The sequence below is a fragment of the Pinus tabuliformis genome, chromosome 1_1 (genome assembly GCF_031772625.1).
Source record: "Pinus tabuliformis cultivar Carrire ecotype Pingquan chromosome 1_1, CPIR1, whole genome shotgun sequence".
Classification (NCBI taxonomy): Eukaryota; Viridiplantae; Streptophyta; class Pinopsida; order Pinales; family Pinaceae; genus Pinus; species Pinus tabuliformis.
In genome coordinates this window covers 964,497,992-964,520,859 of record NC_142297.1, presented here as the reverse complement: position 1 = coordinate 964,520,859, position 22,868 = coordinate 964,497,992, and the positions used below count along the sequence as shown (strand labels likewise).

The 22,868-nt window shown below is 39.9% G+C and overlaps 2 pseudogenes; both read left to right on the top strand.

The window, feature by feature from the left end:
- Window positions 1–4,120: 4,120 nt before the first annotated feature.
- LOC149217705 (pumilio homolog 24-like) lies at window positions 4,121–17,625 on the top strand (annotated as a pseudogene).
- Window positions 17,626–17,736: 111 nt separating this feature from the next.
- LOC149217704 (pumilio homolog 24-like) lies at window positions 17,737–22,378 on the top strand (annotated as a pseudogene).
- The last annotated feature ends 490 nt before the right edge of the window (window positions 22,379–22,868 follow it).

The window sequence follows — 22,868 nt, the reverse complement described above, 5'->3', positions numbered from 1 at the left end:
CATAGTAGTGTTCAGGGAATTCATTCATAAGTTTCTAGAAGTGTACTTTGATGACTGGACGGTGTTTGGCTTGGTGAAGCGCCATGTAGAAATTTTGTGCCTTATGTTGGATACATGTCAAAGATTACCAAATAGAGTTGAATTTGAAAAAATGCATATTTTGTGTTCCTTTTGGGACCTTTCTAGTTCATGTTGTGTGAAAGAAAGGATTGATGGTGGACCCTGCAAAGAGTGTGGTGATTGTGACCTTGGAGGCCCCTAGGAATGTCAAGAAGCTACGCACGACGCTGGGACATACGAGATACTATAGAAAATTTATCAAAGATTATTCTCAAATTACCGAGCCCACGGAAAAATTGTTGAAGAAGGATGTGACATTCTGGTTGGATGAAGAATGCCAGCACAGCTTAGATGTGTTAAAAGAAAAGATGGTAACTGCACCAATATTGATATTCCCCGATTGGAAAAATGAGTTCCATGTACATGTGGATAATTCTTGCATTGCAATGGGTTCAGTGCTAACACAGTTCGGTGAAGGAGAAATGGACCATCCTATAGCCTTCGCAAGTAGGAAGTTATCGAAGGTCGAGAAAAATTATTCAACGACTGACCGCGAAGGGTTGGCCATGGTCTATGCACTGCAAAAATTCAGGAATTATCTGTTAGGAGGACATTTGAAGATGTGTACAAGTCATTTTGCCTTAAAATACCTGGTCAACAAGCCTGAGTTGGGGGCAGGGGGGAATTTGCATATGGTTGTTATTATTTTAGGAGTATGACTTTGAAGTCATTGTGAAGTCGGGGGGACCTGACCATCTATCGCAGATTGAAACAAGCAAGGAACCCAGTAATTTGGAGGAAGGGTTTCCAGATGTGAAACTCTTTATGGTGCGCATAGATGATGACCATTCTGCAGACATTATTCACTTCTTAACTATAAGAATGGTGCTAGAAGGATATACAAATAAACAGAAGAGATAATTAGTATTGTGCGCAGTCAACTTTTCGATCATTGCGGGACATTTGTACAAAATGGGTGCAGATGAAATATTGCAGAGATATGTGTTGGACTTTGAGCGTGATAGTATTCTCTCCGAAGCTCATGGGGGAGTTGTGGGAGGCCACTATGCAGGAAAAGCAACTGCATAGAATATTTTAAACGCAGGATTATGGTGGCCAACATTGCACAAGGACTCCCAAGCATACTGTAAGGCATGCAATGCATGTAAAAGGACTGGCAGACCGTCGCGAAGGGATGAGATACCACTACATCTTGAGGTATATTTGCAGGAATTTGAGAAATGGATGATCAATTTTATTAGGCTAATTCAACCCCATGGAAAGAAAATGGGTGTGCGCTACACTATCACTGCGATGGAATATTTAACAAGATGGGTGAAAGCACAGCCAGTAAAGGATTGTACAAGGGCTATGGCAACAAAATTATTGTTTGAATATGTCTTAACAAGGTTTGGATGCCCAAAATTTTTGATGAGTGATAGGGGTACGCACTTTCTAAATGAAACAATTAGCACGTTGACAGATGAATTCCAGGTCTACCATCAAAAGAGTACACCATATCAGCTGCAAGCAAATGGGATTGTCGAAGCTTTTAACAAAATTTTGGAGAATGCGCTAACAAAGATTTGTAACGCACAGCACAATGATTGGGATGCACACGTACCTACAGTGCTATGGCTTACCGGACTACTTGTAAGAAGCTGACAGGAAAAACGTCGTTCATATTAGTTTATGGGGTCAAAGCAGTAATGCCAATGGAATACATTGTGCCTAGTCTACGCATAGCAGCTTTAAAGTATATGGTGAATCGCAAGGCCTTGGAATAATGGGTCGTGCAGCTCATGGAGCTCGAGGAGGACCGATTTTTGGCAGGATTCCACCAACAAGTACAGAAGGAACGCGAAAAAGCATGCCATGATCGCCATATCAAGCTTCGCTCTTTCAAGATAAATGGTTTGGTGTTGTTATATGATCGTAAGTTGACTAAATTTCTGGGTAAATTCTAGATACATTGGTCAGGATCATATATTTTCAAGGAAATTACAGATGGTGGCGCAGTTTAGCTCATGAAGTTGAATGGTGAACCTTATTCGAGAAGAGTAAATGGGAGCAGGTTGAAGTTGCAAGGGAGTGTGGAACTATAAAATACACTACCCAGTTTAGGGGACAAGGCAGGAACCTGGCTGCGTGAAGGTTGACGAGGATGCACCAGATGAAGTTGCGCTCAGGATGTTGCACGAAAAGGAAAGGTACCATGCAGCCCAACAAGAAAATTACCATTGGAGTTACTATTCTTGATGGGATGGCTAGAAAGCGGTTAAAAGAAGCAAGGAGGAGGAAATTAAGGAAAAAATATTTGAAGATATACCACCAAAATAGTATTTATTATCAGAATTTGGGGGGAACAGTAAGATTTGAATTCAAATCCCCTATAAATTGCACATATCGGTCCAACAAAGAACACTTTGCGCTCTAAGACATGCTGATGAATTTTTCTATCTGACACATATGAGCCAAGTGTTCTGGGAGTAATTTATGTCGTCGCCCTCATTTACATACTATTCTACAGAATAACAGGAACTATTCATTAAAAAAATGACTGCCACTGACCCCGTCGAAGCCCTTAGTTCAGAAGTAGATGTGTCTGATGCACCAGGTCCAGAAGTGTCTAGTATGGAGGTTATGCCTGTTGTGCCCACGACATCGAAGTCTCCTAGGCCGAAACAAACTGTGGCAAAAGAAAAATAGCCTGCTATGAAAGAAAAGAAACCAGCCACAAAGGAAAAACAAACGAAGCCAGTACCAATGCAGATGTCCCCGAGGAATATACAGAGCCACAACCAAAGCAAAAAAATGGCAAGCAACCAGAAAAGGTAGTGGAGTTAGAAGAAAAAGAATTCCAAGGCATTGAGGATTTCGATGTCGAAGAGGTAGAGCCTATGACAAGGCTTCCTGAGTATATCCCTCCACGGAAGGGAGAAACTAAAGTAATGAAGGATCCTGATTTAGGGAAATTTGCAATTCTGACACCTTTGCTGCCTAAACAGGTCATGTTTGAAGGTCCTAGGCTAGCACATATTCTGTTGCTTAAGATGGAGGATTGGGACCCCGTGGACCATACAAAGTTTCCTCACTTGGTGACTCACAATTATATGCAGAAAATTTACTAAGATGACACGAGGGCTACAGTGTTGGAGCCCATGAAGTGGGTCTGCAGTATTGAGCAGTCAGGGTTGTTCAATCTACTGTTAGTATCACATTATCACCGCTCTAGCATCAACACAATATGTGTGTGCCAGCTCCTTGCGCTGGTGCATGATGGGTGCCTATGGCTAGGTGAGCCTTTCCCCATCACAGAGATGTTGATCCATAGGATAACAAGGTTGACTTACAGAGGGGTAAACCCTTCCAAAGAATCTAGAGGAAAAACCGAAGAAAAGGAATTGGCAGATAACATGAAGAAAGAATTTGGTCTGACCAAAAAGTTACAAGGATACTCTATCATGTCCATCTAAAACTCAGCATTACAGTTGGCTGCCCAGATCTAACTGGCAAGTTAATGAGAAAATGTTGCGCGGATGAAGTTCCAACGCAAATCATATCTCTCGCAGCTCAATGCGTGAAGGGTGTACAATACAACTGGCCCAAGTATCTCTGCCAGGAATTCCTCATGAACTGTCACGAGGCCCAAGAGGAGAGCAGGCGATTTCATTATGCCTGGTTATTATTGTCTATCATTTTGGTTGCTTGGAAGCTACTGGAGGATAGCCAGTTTCCTCCACACAAAGAAGAATTGCCCGAGGCAACGCAGTTTGCCTCGTTGTGGGCAAAAAAATATCCAGAGCATATTAAAGAAACTATGATATTTTTGGTTTTGATGGATATGGACATGCACATGGTGGTTAATCAACGGCCAAGGTTGTCTCCCACCTTGTTCGCGCAGCTATCGACCTATGCAGAATTCAAATTCGATTTTCATAGGGTCTCGATCGAAGCACAGAGAGACCCTAAGTAGAAATGGCACCCACTGCCTTACATGGTGATGAATACAGATATCCAGGAAGTTGTGGGGCTTTGGCCTCAGGAATGGTGAACGCCTATGGAGTTAGATGTAGGAACAAGCATAGGCGCAGAAACCTTTGTTGTGCAGAAGAGGAAGGAAGCCGCTCAGAAAGTTATGTGCACATTGGCCGAGCAAAAGAAGAAGGAGGCTATTAAGGCAGTTACAGAGAAGGCTCGTATGGAGGAGGAGCACACTGTCAAAGCACAGGCAAAAAGAGAATAGAAGGATTATGAGGAGAATGAGAAGTCTTCTTCTCACCACACTAATGAGTAAGAGCTATCAGAGCAGGGAGGAGGTGGTGGTGAGGAGAAAAGCACTCCTTTCATCCTTAAGAGGCGTGTTCAGGTGCAAAAAGGTGGACAGTGAAAGAAACACAAGTCTGACAAGCAGACGCATATCGATCCCATGGTACTGACAGAGGGTGATCTCAATGAGATCGGCGACAAGATTTGGGACCCAATGATAGAGGTGTTGTAACAATACATGCAAACTCTAGGGAGCATCCTGAAGGATCTACGTGAGCTGCAGATCCAGGCGAATAGGATTCAAGTGGATGTTGGGAAGGCTAGCAGCGCATAGGCGAGCCTGACATAGGGATGGAGTGCAGTCTCAGAGATTGAATGGCCTCTAGATCTCAGAGTATTTCCTTTCCCAGAGGGGTCAGTCTGCTTGGAGTTGGATGAGGCTCACGAAGTGCTTCACACAGTAAAAGATAGGGACTGAACCTTGTCACGTTGCTGTTCGAGTCTTTTCATGTGCTACATCAGGGGGTCTTTGACGAGTTGAAAATCAGATAGAAACATGCACTCACTTCTGTCAGTAAGTTCCGAGTTAACAACGAGCAGATTTTCGTAGAAAAAACTTAGGCATTGAAGGAACAAGAGGAGTTGCAGACACAATGCCAGAACCTCGTCACAGTAATTGAACAGGTCTGCAAGTCTGTGCCTAAGCTTATATTCTCAATGATGCAGATGCTTCAGGTAAAGTGACGAAATTGGTTATCGCAGTTCTCATGTCAAAGGAAAAGGTCGATAAGGTTACTTTCAATCTTCGGATGTAGATAGCAGAGCCACAGTTGAAGTTGTATCCGACCACACCATCGGAGGTTCAGGAACAAAGAGGTGTGTCGTAGTTTAAGGGTGCGACCAGCTCTTCATTCAGGCAATGAGCCTCTGGAATACATTGCAGGAGGATCCTATGTTGTAGCAGTTGAACACAAAAATTAGGGAAGCACAGCAACAGTACGATGAGATCAGTACGACCGCGCAGACGTTGGCACCAATCTAGTGCTTCGTGTGCTTGCAGGAAGGAAAGGAAAAGTTGATGCAGATCCAAGAGTTGCAAAAAAAGCAGTCCTTTCTCAGAGCCCAACTTGAGCCTTGGATAGAGGAAGCCTACCAGCTTTCATAGAACATTCATGAGAAGCTGAAGGAAATGCAGATGACACAGAGGACTACGAAACTGGAAGTAGAGGGACCAACCAAAAATAAACTGGTCCAGCAGGTGCAGCAAGCAGCAGAACAGAGTATTGCAGAGATACAAGCATTGACCAGGGCATTCAGTGAACTCCGCCAAAAAGTGGAACAACCAGTTGAGTGACTCGAGGGCGAGTCATGATCTTTGTGTTGGGGTCCTATTGGGATGGGGTCCCTATGGGTAGAATTGAATTATTTAGTCATTTTTTGTATCAAATTTTGTAAAAGATGTAAAGTCTCCACAAAATGTGGATGTGGAACGTGCAGTTAAATAGAGTTAAAGGGGCCTTAGCCCCTTGTTTTTTGTCGACTTTTGGATTCTCCCATGGTCCATGGACCATGGTATTGTATGAAGAAACAGTATAAATAGTTGAGTCTTAGTGAGACTTGAAGAAATATATTGATCTATGCGGAGGCATATTTAAGGTGTTGGAAGACATCACACTAGTCTCTGGGTGCATAAGCTTGGTTCTGGCATCCCCCCATACCACTTCGGGTGAGACTGTGGCCTGCGATACGCGAGTTGTTTCCAAAAGGGTCAGTAGTGTAGGGTTTTGTTGGTTGTTACAACTAACTCTGAACCTAGGTCAAGACCCCCTAAGCCAACAAGGGGTCATAGGACCATGTAAAACTAAGTTTGAACTTCATCTGTTTTAGGGCTTTCTCCACCTCTTTTGCTACTGCTCTGGTGTTCACAATGTAAGGGCCCACTTGTGCTTTTAGTTTGAACTATAAATTTTTCTTGCTATATACAAAAATGTAGCTCATCCATATTAAGAATTTGTCTAGCATAATCTAAATAAAATATTCTTACTGGTACAAAAATTGGTAGGTGATATAGAGGGAGTTCACATCCATAAATCCTTATCTATGTGTAGTTCTGGTATAAGTACTAGTCTCCAACCTTTGATTATTCTAAAAGGTGTAAGAACTTCTCGATTTCTAGAGATATCCTTGGTATGATTTCACTACATAACAAACATAAGGCAGTGTGAAGAAATTGGTCCAAAAATCTGTATAGGTGTATTCCTCTGAATTCCTCCTGACTAGTGAATTATAATGGATAACTGAAAAAGGGTTCTCGTGCTCATCCATCTTCTGCAATTGGAATTTTAATCTGTCTGCCTGATAATATAACATGAGATACACTAACATTGACTCATACTTGAATTCTCCTTCATCTTTGAATTTCATAAAATGATCATGGATGGCATCAGATAAGAAGTGAGTGTAATTAAATAAAACTAAAGCCTTTTGTCCCACTGAGAAAAATGACAAGAATCCTAAAACTACTTCATCTACCCACTGGTCTGAATTATAACCAAGTAGTCGAGTGACCATTGAAATTACTGGTTTTTATATTTTTGGGAAAATGGAAACAGGGTATGGGGGATTGTTCTGGGTAACTCAACATTTTTAGGGAGAAAACACTCAAAAATATGAGCTCTCTGGGGAAATGTAAGTTGTTTGTATAATTCCATCAATGAGTCAGAGGAAAAAGAATGCAAGGAGGCTTGGGGATTTATTTGTAAATCCTAAAAAATGCTTTGAGGAGATATAGAGAAAATAATTTCATTGTTCTGAGCAATGACTGCTTTCTTGCTAGGAAGGTATCGAAGGTGACACCAGGTGGAGAACTCAGGGAAGAAATCAGTTTGGGGGAAATGAATTGAGGGAGAAAATATTCCTAGATTCTCAGATCATCATTGTGGTCGATATATATATATATATATATATATATATATATATATATATATATATATATATATATATATATATATATATATATATATATATATATATATTCCTAGTTGTGAAGTTCGTATAGATCAAACTCACAATTAGTCTCAAAAATATAATTGAATTGGGTGTCAATCAAAGGTGTTTCGTCAAGATCTGGGACTAGGGGAATCATAGGTCTCTCTTCAACCATCTTTCCCTTTCCCTTCTCCATAGACTTTTTGAACTGAGGACGATTAGGAAACAGGTCACCCGGTTTACAAATTGTATGTATTTTGTTGTGACAATGATTGACAAATGATGCTTGCTCACTGTAAATTCACTCTGCAACTACCTGCACATAGAACAAAATCATCAAAGGGAAGAAATGTCGTCTCCTATGGTAGTTTATAAAGGGAATGGAGAGGTATCATAATAGAACAATAACCATTTCAGGTGTGAGGGAAAACAATAATTCAGAAACGGATCAATTTAGCGGGAAGGAGTAAATGCACAACATTCAATTGGAGGGTAAATTTGAACATTGAATAGTCAGATGGCATGAAAGGGTGTCAACGTGGAGAGGGATGAGGTGGAACTGACCTAGAGAATGGAGGAAGGAAAAATGGTGCGAGGGAATAGGCGGAGGTGACGTGTAGAGGTGGCGGGCTGAAGCATTAAGTAGAGGGCAATTGTTATGTAACCAGCTCAAGAAAAGATAGAAAAGATAGATCAACTCCTTAGAATTCAACCTCTTCGAGGGGGCAACCTCCTTTACATTACATAAATGAACAATTCTTCGATGATTCAAATGGCAAAACCTCCTTTCTATATATAGGAGTCTAAGGAGTCACAATATAATCCAGCCGACCTAACAATAATAATATAAAGCCACAAAAATAACAATAGAGGGATTCCATGGGGCACAGAAATAACAACATGGGGGTAATAGGGGCACAACAATATAAATAAGGGGTATAACTACAATAGTAATGGGGTAATCACTAATATTATAGGGACCCAACATGCCCCTCTCCTTCAAAAAAGTGTTGTCCTCAACGCTTTAGTAGTTCTGGATACTTCTGCATAAAATTCTCATCCTCCCATGTGGAATCTTCAGTGGATAAGTTCTTCCACTTGATAAGATACTCTGAAATTGATCGATTTCGTAGCTGTCGAGTTCTTGTTTCTGTGACTGCTTCCGGTTCCAATATAATTTTTCCTTCCTCATCAAGTTCTGGCAATATTGTTTGAACTGGGAGCTTTTCGCCTATAACCTTCTTTAAACATGAAACATGGAAAACTGGGTGCAATCGAGAAGCTGCAGGAAGCTCTAATTTGTATGCCATAGTACCAATCTTTTGCAACACCTTGTACGGACCATAATACTTTGGTGATAATTTATTATCCTTCTTAGCTTGCTTTAGGGACATTTGCTTGTGTGGTTGTATCCGTAGGAATACCCAATCACCTACATCAAAACTTCTTTCACAGTGATGTTGATCTGCCTGTTGTTTCATTCTGTTTTGTGCCAACACGAGGTTATCCTTTAAGAGTTGGAGGACTTGTTGTTGATGTTCGATGTGATGTTCCACTGCCTGAACCTTAGAATTTTCTCTTAAATATGATGTGATGGATGGTGGTTGATACCCATAAAGTGCCATAAATGGGGTCATTTTTGTTGTTGTATGGAAGGAAGTGTTATACCACCATTCAACCAGAGGCAACCATTTCACCCATTGTGTCTGTTTATCAGATACAAAGCAACGAAGATATCCTTCCAAACATTTGTTTACTTTCTCAGTTTACCCATCAGATTGAGGATGATAAGATGATGTTAAATTGGCAACTAAGGCCAAACTCCATGTGGGTCAGCTTATTTATGGTAGCTGATATTTTTATTGGATCCCTCTCGTCAAGAGGTGTAGGATTGATCCAAAGATCATCTGATTCCGATAAGTATTTATGGAGATATGAATTTATTTTGTTTATGTAATTATTATCAAGCCGACCAGAACTTATGTAGGCTCTAGAAGCCCAACCGTCGTGTCTATTCAACCCCTACAAGTTAGTATAAATAAAAGTGGATTTGATGTCATTTGGGACATACATTATTGTGGTGATCTCTTCCTCTCCACATCTTTGGTTTTTGGAGCAGGAGAGAGACACCATGAAAATGTACGCTAGCCTATGATGCCCTAGCCACAGTAAATCTATCAGCGGCATTTAAGGGTGCCCTAGCCATAGCATTTGAGGGTACTCTTGACAGCAATAAATGATAATCTAATGCAGCAAAGGGAGGCACTTATACGCAGTCTAGAAGAGACTTAATTCCACTAAGAAAGGAGGTTCTAAACGCAGGTAAGAAGATGCCCTAAGTCACAGCAAAGGGAGGCTCAATATGCAGTCCATGAAGGCACAGTAATTAGATTCTTATACGCTGTTCTATATGCAGCAAGAAGAGAGACTTTGCTGTCCCTATAGACACAATCCTAGGAGACCCTTTAACACAGGTAAGAAGATGCCCTAGGTGCAGTTCAGTGGGTGCCCAATCCGCAATCATAATGTGCCCTAGCCGCAGGCTTAAGAAGAGGTTAAATACGTTGTCTTAATGGAAACCTATCCGCAGTCATAATGTTCTCTAGCCGCAGTCAAAGGAGGAGGTCCCAGCCGCAGTAAATGTGCCCTAGCCGCAATCAAAGGAGGAGGTCTTAGCTGCAGTAAACGTGCCCTAGCCGTAATCAGTGGAAGCCCTAGCCGCAGTCATAGGGTTGGCTCCCATACGCAGTTAGTAAAGGCTTTGAGCCTCATCAAGGGAAGGCTTTAGAATGCAGTCAAGAGGAGGGTTTGATCTGTTGTTTAAATGAACTCTAACCTGCAGCTAAAGAAGCCCTAATCTACAGTTTATAAGGACCCTAAGCTGTAGCCAAGAAGAGCCTCACCGCAGTAAAGAGAGACCCTTATCCACAGTTTAATAAGAGCCTTAACAACATAAGGAGGCTTGGAAGGACAACGTTGAGTTTCGGTTGCTATAGATGATAGCAGGGTGAAAGAAGCATGATGATAACATAGTAATGAAGGTTGTTCCTAGGCATATCTTAAGGTCTGGAATCAAGGTCGGTAAGCCAATGTCGTAATGCATTGAAGAAATCTGCCTCAAGTCTTGGATCAATTCAGCACAGAGCTAAGATACTTATTCGGATTGGATTTTAACATTAAGCTGAGATTTTGTAATCTATTTTGCTGTGTTGATGATGTTTATATAACTGTTTTGAGGAGTTGCTATGTGCTAGGCCATAGGCCATAGCACCATAACAAGGACTGCTTAGGGCTGTCTAGATATAAAGAAGACTTACTCTAGCATATGCTGCAACTTCTGGAGCAACAAGTAAACAGAGTAATGCTACATTAGTGTTATGTGGAAGGACATCAGTTTGATGATCTCCTATGAGGGTATGCTACAACACTCCTTGTGAATATTTGAAGATTGTCGGTGCTGCATCCTAGAAAAATCATCATTATCAGAATGATGGACTTACTGCTGCTATCATACAATATCTTATTTGTATATTTGTACTATCTCTCTCTCTGCTGAAATTTGAAGAACATAAAAGAAGAATTGATCAAGGGTTTCCCCACACATTGTGGGGTTTGTCCCTGGCTTGCGCCATATCTTGTGTCCTCTTGTCTTGGCTTGTCTTCTGCGATTTTATATTTATGTTCTATCTGCAGTTTATTGTAATGTTGATGTGATTGCTAACTATGAAAATTTAAATAAATTGCTCTAGCATAGAACATACCTAAACTTAACAGATGAGCTATGAGCTAACTGAGTACCAAGACAAGAAAATAATTATGTCCAAAAATTTCCAGTGAAAATGGGATCTCTGTCACTTACAATAATCTTTGGGTTTCCATGTAGCTTTTGAATTGTTTCCATAAATGCAGTAGAAACTGTACTGGCTTTAAATGGATGTGATAATGCACAAAAGTGTGCATACTCGGTAAGTCTGTCAACTACCACCATGATTACACTCTTTCCCTCAGACTTGGGTAAACCTGTGATAAAATCCATTGGAACCTCCTCCCAACGTTGGCTTGGAATGGATAAAGGTTGTAATAGACCCGGTGTCTTAATTGTTTCAACTTTATTTTGTTGGCAAACCAAACATTCCGCCGCAAACTTTTGAATATCTGATTTAAGGCCATCCCAAAAAAAATTCGTTCTTAACCCTGTGGTAAGTTTTTAAAAATCCTGAGTGCCCTCCTAAGGGAGAAGTGTACAATTCCATAAGAATCTTTCGTTTTAGCTTGGAATTCTTACAGAGGTATAAGCGATCTTTGTACCATAACGAATCATTTTTCCAGCTAAATGTATCAGACGTACTGGAATCTTGTTGTAGCTTTCGAATAAGTGCCCACACTTATTCATCATTCTTCCATTCCTCCCTTGCTTCGTTTATCCAATCTGGTTGGATAATAGAAATGGCGCACAACAATGCTTCCACATCCTCATCCTTTCTTGAGAGTGCATCTACCACCACATTTTGCTTCCCTTTTTTGTAGATGATTTCAAAGTCATAACCCAACATCTTTGTAACCCAATTTTGCTGCTCTTCAGAGGATAATCTTTGTTCTAAAAAGTATTTAAGGCTATCATGATCCGTTTTTACCTTGAAGTGTCTTCCCATTAGGTAGGGTCGCCATTTCTTAAGTGCATGGAGTATTGCCAACATTTCCTTCTCATAAATAGCTTTGCTTAAAAACTTTCCCTTGATTGGACGACTTTCAAAAGCAATGGGTCTTTCATCTTGCATTAGAACAGCACCAATTCCATTTCCTGAAGCATCACATTCCACAATAAAGGTTTTTGTGAAGTCCGGTGTAGCTAAGACCAGTGCTTGGCACATTGCCTCTTTAAGATGTTCACAGGCCTTTGTTGCTTCCGGAGTCCATGAAAATGCATCTTTCTTCAATAATGTTGTTAGAGGTGCTGCTATTCTCCCATAATTCTTAACAAATTTGCGATAATACCCTGTCAACCCAAGAAATCCTCGCAGATGCTTTATAGATGTGGGGATTTTCCATTCCTTAATGGCTTTAATTTTGCTAGGTTCTACCTTAACGCCTTCATGAGATACAATATGACCCAAATATTCCACCTCCTGGACTCCAAAGAAACATTTGGATCTTTTTGCATATAATTATTTCTCCTCCAATAGTTGTATCACCTTGTCAACATGTTCAACATGATCCTTCCAAGACTTGCTGTAGATTAGTATATCATCAAAAAATACTAACACAAATTTTCTAAGGAATGGTTTGAAAATTGAATTCATCAAACCTTGAAATGTTGAAGGTGCATTGGTAAGGCCAAAAGGCATGACCAAAAATTCATAATGACCCTCATCAGTTCTAAATGTCGTTTTTGGAATGTCTTCAATCTTCATTCTGATTTGATGATATCCCGAACGAAGATCCAACTTGGTGAAGTAAATTGATCCATGCAATTCATCTAGTAATTCATCAATGACAGGAATGGGGAACTTATCTTTAATAGTTAACTTGTTGAGCTCCCTATAATCTGGACACATGCGCCATGATCCATCCTTCTTGTGCACCAATACTACTGGAGCAGAGAAAGAACTTTGACTTGGTTGAATTATACCAGCCTCTAGCATTTCTACAACCTTACGTTCAATTTCACTTTTTTGGACATAGGGATATCTGTACGGCCTGATGTTTGGAGGAACACTTCCTGGAATCATATGGATAGCATGATCATGATCAAACATAGGTGGGAGACCTTTGGGAGTCTCAAATACCTTGGAATGATTGTCCAGGACATTTTGGAGATCTGGAGAAATATATGATTCCGATGTGGAAACATGTAGCGAACATAATTGTGCAATTACACCTCTTTGCTCCCTTTTTAGAAGCTTTGTCATACCATTAGAGCTGATTATCTTTCCTGGTTTTCCTGCAATACCCCTTAATTCAACTTCCTTTCCTTCCATAGAAAATTAGATGAAAAGTTCTTGAAAATTAAAAGCTATTGTACCCAAGGATTGTAGCCATTGGAATCCTAGTACAACATCAGCACCTCCCATTGGAATGGCAAGCATTGGGCTAGTCAATACATATTCTCCCATGGATAGCTTGATATTATGGCACCTTCCAGAGCAATTTATTGTTCCTCCATTTGCAATCATCACTTAACACTCTGGTGCTGGATATAGGAAGCAATTCAATTGTTTTGCTACCCTACAATGAATAAAATTGTGGGTGTTTCCTGAATCAATCAACACTATTACCTTTTCCAAAGCCATTGTGGGTGCTTCATCTGTAATATCCATGTGGTGGGATCCTTGCCATCAAACTTCCTCATATCGATTTTTGGAATATGGTGAGTCTTCAATCCAACACTAGCGTCTATGGAATCATGATTAACATTTCTTTTGTTCTCATCATGAGTCCCCTTTAGTACCCTCTCACCCTTAGGGACCATTTCTTGTAGCAACTTATTCATATTTATCTTCAATTCGTCCATGTCTGTCTTTAAATCTATCTTCAAATCATCCATATTAGCTTCCACGTCAATCATCTTAGCTTCTACACCTTTCTTTAAATAGTCCATCTTAGCTTCTACACCTTTCTTTAAACCATCCATCTTAGCTTCTACATCTTTCTTTAAACCATCCATCTTAGGTTCTATTCCTTTTTGTGCAAGGGATAGTTGTTGCACTTGGTCATGTAATTTTGATATATCATGTTGCGTTTCTTCCTCTTCTTCATGAGTCATGCTAGAGCTTTCAGTTTCCTTACTAGGTGTTTGCATTTTCTTTCCTCGGGGCATCAGTTACCGATAATAATGCTCTACTATGCCCTTTGAATTCCTTCAAAATAAATTTGCAAACCAAGCTTAAGCAAAAATTTAAGAAAATCTACACACCTTTTTTCACTTTGTAAGAGCTCGATATTGCCTCTGATGTATCTCTGTACTTTCCAATCATCTACTTCCGAATTTATGATCTGTAATGGCCCTCTGTTTCCTCTTTCCAATGCCACAAGTCTGACCCAAATTGGATTCTCCAAGGAAGAGTTATGTGAAATCTCCCATAGTGACTTGCTTATAGACTAGTTCAGTAGAGCGAACTTGTACGACGTGCCACGAGTGACTGTTTCGATATTTGGATCTGAAACATGCATACAAGAAACTACAGTCCATCCTCTTTCTGTACCTTCTTACGAAATTTCAATCCGATCCCCAGAGAGAAAGTTATGATGATTTTTCCCAGGTCACCTGTTTTGAATGTAATTCAGGAGTCTGCAAAAATACCAACTTCCTCAGATCATATCTCCGTAAATATCACGTGAAAAGGTCTGAAATTCACACCCAAGGTTCAGCACGATTTCTTCTCAAATGGATTTTTTTCGCGACTTCTGAAACATCACAGAAAAAAATTATAGCGAAAATTCCACGATGACCTGTTTGGAGCAGCGAAACCCTAGAATCCAAAGCTCTGATACCAAATGTTATGTAACCAGCTCAAGAAAAGATAGAAAAGATAGATCAACGCCTTAGAATTCATCCTCTTCGAGGGGGGCAACCTCCTTTACATTACATAAATGAACAATTCTTCGATGATTCAAATGACAAAACCTCCTTTCTATATATAGGAGTCTAAGGAGTCACAATATAATCCAGCCGACCTAACAATAATAATATAAAGCCACAAAAATAACAATAGAGGGATTCCATGGGGCACAGAAATAACAACATGGGGGTAATAGGGGCACAACAATATAAATAAGGGGTATAACTACAATAGTAATGGGGTAATCACTAGTATTATAGGGACCCAACAGCAGTTTTCAAGGGGGTATGAGCAATAAGTTGTTTTGGGAGGGGACCCACCAAAAAGGGTGAGAGATTGACACGTCGCCTTAGGGGGTTTGGGCGAAAAGACTTTCTAGGACCCCCCTTCCATTAACCATCAACGGTGTCGAGGGGTATGAAAGTTCCTCCCACTATTGATCCTGGCAAAGGAGATATCCATCATCGATACATGCACACTTAATATAACAAAGTGACAAATAATCTCATATCATGCCGAAAACATTATAACCAAAGTTTTTTCAAATAATTGAAACTTTCCGAATAAATTCTAAAAGTGACATTTTAATTGGCTCGCTATAGGCCTTTATTATATATATATATATATATATATATATATATATATATATATATATATATATATATATATATATGATTTCTTAATCTTTTATTTTTATTTTCCTTTTCTTTTATTCCCCTTTTTCTTTTCTTTTCTTTTCATTTTTTATTTTCATTTTATTTTATTTTTCTTTTCAACATAACAAACTTGAAATGATAAAATAAATATTTACAATATCCCGGTGAGATAAATGCTTATTCAAAATACAAGACTCCTATATTTATAGTGTTAGACTCCGTCTTCTCAAAGTTCTTTGTCAGAGTCAAATTGACAGGTGGCTGTCCAAATTTCAGTTCAAATATGCAGGCCAATGACAATTAGCTTTCACCCACTGCTACTTAGATGTTTGCAAAGCTTGATGTTTCAATAAAACTTGCAGGCTAGGAGAAGGTTCAGTGAGTTTATACTTCAAGATGGTTATCAATGCAAGATTGATTCTTCTTCAAAACCCTGTTTTGAAGAAGAAATCGTTAAATGTGTTTTCAAATATGTAATTATTGAAATTTTTTGATAGAAAGCATGATGTTTTTCATAGCAGATTTAAGGAGAGTGCTATCCATGCCAATAATGAGAATGATTCCTTTACACCTGAGGAACTTCGGCAGCAAGCCCAGGAGGAGAAAAAGAAATATCATACTCTTAAGAAAGAAAGAAAAGGTGAGGAAGCATTACATGCATTTAAACGAGGCAAGGAGCTTGAACGCCATTCTGAAACTTTAGAGCTTTCTTTGAGAAAGAGCAGGAGAAGGGCGGTCATCATTGCACTCAAGGAGCTGGGATGGTCTGATGCAGATTTGCAGGATGCAGATAGAAAGCGAAGCAAAATGAATTTGGAGGGTGAACTGTCAACTCTTCTTGGTGAATCTCAGAAAATAAAAACACACCGAATGAATCTATTGTTCAGTTGGATCAGCTGTTGTAGAACATGTCTTCAAACTTGCAAATGGAACTCAAAAGCAAGAACTTCTCTCATAAATATATTCAGCAGATTAGTGGATTTGTTATCTGGTGAGCATCCATCAAAAAGGTCTGCAGTTTTGGAGCACATGACATTAGCATTACAGCCAATTCTTGAAAAAGGAATTGTTGACCACTCAATTGTGCATAGATCTTTGTTGGAGTACATGTGTATATCAAACAAGTCATCTGTGACAGATATAATTCGGCAGCTATATGGGCCACTTCTTGTACGAATGATCCATACAAGAGATGGTTCAAAGGTTCGGGCATTTTGTATTATACATAGTGGTGCTAAGGAAAGAAAGAAGATTGTGAAAGGAATGAAAGGGCATGTAGTAAAGATTGCTCACGATGAATATGGATGTGTGATCCTCATGTGCATTCTCAGTTTTGTTGATGACACCAGTCTTGTTTCTAAGTTTATATTTCGTGAGCTAGAAAAAGATTTGAAAGAATTGGCATTAGCCAAGTATGGGCGGCGTCCACTTTTGCATCTTCTTTGCCCAAATGTACCTCGCTACCTTCTTGCAAATGTTCTGGAGACTCTAAGATCAACGATTACTTCTCTTACTACCTGATGGGCTTCCCCAATCTGCAAATGATGAACCTTCTGAATGTCAAAAGCCATCTTCAGAGACAGATATCCCAGGTCTCAAAAGAGATGAAAAAGATGAAGAAAATCTCGAAGAGAGTGAGGGTTGGGGAAAATATCCAAAAAGTATTTTTCAACTAGAAGAATTGAACTTTTAACTAAGAGTGGATTCGCATAGAAACTTACAGAAATTTGTATGCAAAATGTAGGAGAACTTCTTCATTCTCAGTATGGGAAGGATATTATTTTCGAGGTAGCAAATGGTGGGGTTGGAGATATTATGTGGCAGGTAGCAGCTGACAGTTTGACCGCTCTTCATAGAGTCATAGCAGATGTGAGTGCTTTGCCTCAACTAAATAATGAAGAAGGTTCTCAAAGTGGTGAACATATATTTTTGCAATACCATTCCAGCAGGACAGTACGCAAGTTGATATTGGAGTCTCATATACCTGATGGTGTCAATGCTTCCTCATTTGCTTTATTTTGTGGGATGTGGCCTTAAAGGGCAAGTGTAAGATGTGGGTCTCTGCATTGGAAGCCCTGCAAACTCTGCGTTGAAAGATCTGCGTTTGGATTCGTTGTAGTTGTGGGTTTATATCTGTTTCATACTGAGATGCGTGAATGCATTGACCATTGCATATGGTGGAGCAACTTCTTTTATATACAATCATGGTGTGGCCGCAACAATTTACTGCTATGTGTGGACCTGTGTTGAAAGTTCAATACCAAGAAGCATCACTTATGTACGTGTCAGCGCCTGGCATTGTTCAGCAAATTATGTACGTGTCAGTGCCTAGCATTGACGTGGTATTTAATGCCTGGCATCCCTTTTTATTGGTGGCTATGCCAATATTGATGAAACCGATGAAGCAGGGATGAATTTGATGGATCTAAGGGAAAGAACTTGGTCGAAGGAAGCCATAGAGGCCACTGCTCCAAACTTGGAAGAGAAACTTGGATCATTGGCTCCATCATATGCTCTTGCTGGTAGTTTGAGCTCATATTTTGTAGACAGGTTCATATTTGACAAAAAATTGTTTGGTTATCCAGTGGTCTGGAGACAATCCAAATAGCTTGGCAAGTTTGGCTTTGAATCATCCTGGAGACCTTGCAATCAGTTTGGGTACAAGTGATGTGGTTTTTGGAATTACAACTGAACCACACCCTGGCCTGAAGGATATGTTTTACCCAATCCTGTTGATCCAAATTGCTATATGGTGATGCTGGTTTCCGAAAATGGGTCACTAACACGAGAAGAGATTCAAAACTGATGTGCAAATGGATCATGGGACACGTTCAGCAAATTAGTAGATCCGATTTGAAATTGTTTCAATCTGATCTTGAGAACGTCGTGTCAGAGGATTCAACTGCTTTTGAAGAAGTTACACGTGAGCATTGTGAAAAAGAAGTAAAGGATCTAGTTTTATTAAAAATCGGTGTTATTCAAATGGCAAATCTAACTTGGCAATGAAAGGTGAAAAGTAAAGGACCGAACGCCACGAAGACATCGACCACAACAGAAAAATAGGAACCGATCTCCTACTAATGACTTCAGTTAATGATTCAACAGGATCTGCGCTCCAATTTGTCGGCCATCAGAGGATTTTTAGAGGAACGTTGTTCTATTTTAGAATAGATGAAAACGCTCTTTTCTATTTTTGTAACTTCAGGAGAAACAGCACCCCTATTTTGGGTCGATCTGTTTTCTCCTAGGATAGTTTTATTTAATGTATGAAAAATCATTTTGTTAGAGTTGGGGGGAGAGAGTTCTGAGCGCTGGTGGAGGAGAGAGAACAGAGCTTTCATTGCACAGTCTTTGACAGGGATTTTAATGAAAATACCCAGCTCTGGCTTCTGAGATTCCTGTGGTATGAGATTTAACATTTGTGTCCTCTTTTGTTTCATATGTAGCCTGTTATGTGTTCATGTCATTTCATGATCGTTTCCAATTGAACAAATGGAGTGTTAAGGTAGAATTCATATTTTGTATGCTCTGCCTTTAAGTTTGTTCATTTTTAATGTTTTATTCTGTTTGACAAAGATTCATCCTCTATGCCCTTGTCAGCTCCTCAGCAGTCTTGCCATTCCATTTAATCTCAATTTGATGTTAAAATTTCTTGCCTACCTTGCCTCAGGAGACAATCTGTGTTTTTGATTACATTTCTCTGTTCAAGTTGTTTCTTTGCCCCATGCAGCCCAGAAAAACCCCATCATTTTATTAAAAACCCCTTTTTATCAATTTACTAGCCTAAAATCAGTTTCTTTTAAAGTCATCTCAGCCCCTTTTAGAAAAAAAAATTCTGAGATAGACCGGAGAGAGCCCTCTCCTATCCTCGTAGGGCTAGCTACGAGGCTAAGTGGTTTGATGTTGCCTTGGATTTTGCCTTCCTCAGCCTGAGGCCAAATTCGAGCGCTAGCATATTGGCGACCATACTGGGGAGAACATTCGACTTGTTGATTGTCTTGTCCCAGTACATGAAATCAAATTGCAGATCTGATGCTGATGGTGGACAGTAGTCAGACACATATGTTGGCTGAACCATTCACCTGGCGACTCCAATTCGATCCAGACAGTCCAGTGCTCGATGATCCATTCATGCAATGGTAGGGTATGTGGCAAACCCTGCCCTGTGTGAAGTTGTAGAAGAAATAAGAAATGAGTTAGCAGATTCTGAATTTGATGAAGATTTTTTCAGTGCCTTGCTTCATTGGTTGAAATCTCCAAAGTTCCCTTTTGAAACTAAAACTAGATTTTGTGAGTTAGTTGTTGAAAGAGTTGAGAAGGAGATTCAATATTTAGATGAGCAGATCCAATCATATGATTTCCAAGACCCTAAAAAGTTCTTGGAAATCCTTCCTCCATTGAAACAAGAAATCATAGAATTGCCTACAGATGTTTACATTGACAGTGTGCAGCTGGAGGTATGTATTGCAGAGTTGGGACAACCAACGGAGTCTGGATTTCACGATCCAGTAGCAACATACATGGACATGTTTTTCAGTTTGATTGATAGATCAGGCTGTCTTTTACGTGACCAGGCTCATTACGTGCATGAAGGGCTGCCAGTGATTACATCTGTGTCCTGGTGGACGCATTCTCAAGCGGCATCATTCTCAAGTTTACTTGAATGGTTAATCTGGCATTTCAGTATTACCTGATCTATTGTTTCTACAGCAGATTAGGGTAGATTTTGTAAATAAATAAGCAGCCAAAGGGCAGCATTTTGTTCCAGTTTTATTACAGTTCTAGTTAGAAGTTTGCTGAGTCAGTTTTTCAATCATTTCAGTCAAGTTTCAGTCCATGAATGAGTCGGAACTCTTGTGTTGGTTGTTGGAATGATGACTCCATCGCCCAATGGATGGAGGCACCGTCTACTCTCGCAAAGCTCTGCAGTTCTTGGCACCTCCAAAAAGCGGCAGCTGCCATCCCCATTGGAGCCAATGTTAGACTCCGTCTTCTCAAAGTTCTCTATCAGAGTCAAATTGACAGGTGGCTGTCCAAATCTCAGTTCAAATATGCAAGCCAATGACAATTAGCTTTCACCCACTGCTACTTAGATGTTTGCAAAGCTTGATGTTTCAATAACACTTGCAGGCTAGGAGAAGGTTCAGTGAGTTTATACTTCAAGATGGTTATCAATGCAAGATTGATTCTTCTTCAAAACCCTGTTTTGAAGAAGAAATCGTTAAATGCGTTTTCAAATATGTAATTATTGAAATTTTTTTATAGAAAGCATGATGTTTTTCAGAGCAGATTTAAGGAGAGTGCTATCCATGCCAATAATGAGAATGATTCCTTTACACCTGAGGAACTTCGGCAGCAAGCCTAGGAGGAGAAAAAGAAATATCATACTCTTAAGAAAGAAAGAAAAGGTGAGGAAGCATTACAGGCATTTAAACGAGGCAAGGAGCTTGAACGCCATTCTGAAACTTTAGAGCTTTCTTTGAGAAAGAGTAGGAGAAGGGCTGTCATCATTGCACTCAAGGAGCTGGGATGGTCTGATGCAGATAGAAAGCGAAGCAAAATGAATTTGGAGGGTGAACTGTCAACTCTTCTTGGTGAATCTCAGAAAATAAAAACACACCGAATGAATCTATTGTTCAGTTGGATCAGCTGTTGTAGAACATGTCTTCAAACTTGCAAATGGAACTCAAAAGCAAGAACTTCTCTCAGAAATATATTCTGCAGATTAGTGGATTTGTTATCTGGTGAGCATCCATCAAAAAGGTCTGCAGTTTTGGAGCACATGACATTAGCATTACAGCCAATTCTTGAAAAAGGAATTGTTGACCACTCAATTGTGCATAGAGCTTTGTTGGAGTACATGTGTATATCAAACAAGTCATCTGTGACAGATATAATTCAGCAGCTATCTGGGCCACTTCTTGTACGAATGATCCATACAAGAGATGGTTCAAAGGTTGGCGCATTTTGTATTATACATAGTGGTGCTAAGGAAAGAAAGAAGATTGTGAAAGGAATGAAAGGGCATGTAGTAAAGATTGCTCACAATGAATATGGATGTGTGATCCTCATGTGCATTCTCAGTTTTGTTGATGACACCAGTCTTGTTTCTAAGTTTATATTTCGTGAGCTAGAAAAAGATTTGAAAGAATTGGCATTAGCCAAGTATGGGTGGCGTCCAATTTTGCATCTTCTTTGCCCAAATGTACCTCGCTACCTTCCTGCAGATGTTCTGGAGACTCTAAGATCAACGATTACTTCTCTTACTACCTGATGGGCTTCCCCAGTCTGCAAATGATGAACCTTATGAATGTCAAAAGCCATCTTTAGAGACAGATATCCGAGGTCTCAAAAGAGATGAAAAAGATGAAGAAAATCTCGAAGAGAGTGAGGGTTGGGGAAAATATCCAAAAAGGATTTTTCAACTAAAAGAATTGAACTTTTAACTAAGAGTGGATTCGCACAGAAACTTACAGAAATGTGTATGCAAAATGTAGGAGAACTTCTTCGTTCTCAGTATGGGAAGGATATTATTTTCGAGGTAGCAAATGGTGGGGCTGGAGATATTATGTGGCAGGTAGAGGCTGACAGTTTGACCGCTCTTCATAGAGTCATAGCAGATGTGAGTGCTTTGCCTCAACTAAATAATGAAGAAGGTTCTCAAAGTGGTGAACATATATTTGTGCAATACCATTCCAGCAGGACAGTACGCAAGTTGATATTGGAGTCTCATATACCTGATGGTGTCAATGCTTCCTCATTTGCTTTATTTTTTGGGATGTGGCCTTAAAGGGCAAGTGCAAGATGTGGGTCTCTGCATTGGAAGCCCTGCAAACTCTGCGTTGAAAGATCTGCATTTGGATTCGTTGTAGTTGTGGGTTTATATGCGTTTCATACTGAGATGCATGAATGAATTGACCATTGCATATGGTGGAGCAACTTATTTTATATACAATCATGGTGTGGCCGCAGCAATTTACTGCTATGTGTGGACCTGCGTTGAAAGTTCAAAACCAAGAAGCATCACTTATGTACGTGTCAGCGCCTGGCATTGTTCAACAAGCATTATTCAGCAAATTATGTACGTGTCAGCGCCTGGCATTGACGTGGTATTTAACGCCTGGCATCCCTTTTTATTGGTGGCTATGCCAATATTGATGAAACCGATGAAGCAGGGATGAATTTGATGGATCTAAGGGAAAGAACTTGGTCAAAGGAAGCCATAGAGGCCACTGCTCCAAACTTGGAAGATAAACTTGGATCATTGGCTCCATCATATGCTCTTGCTGGTAGTTTGAGCTCATATTTTGTAGACAGGTTCATGTTTGAAAAAAAA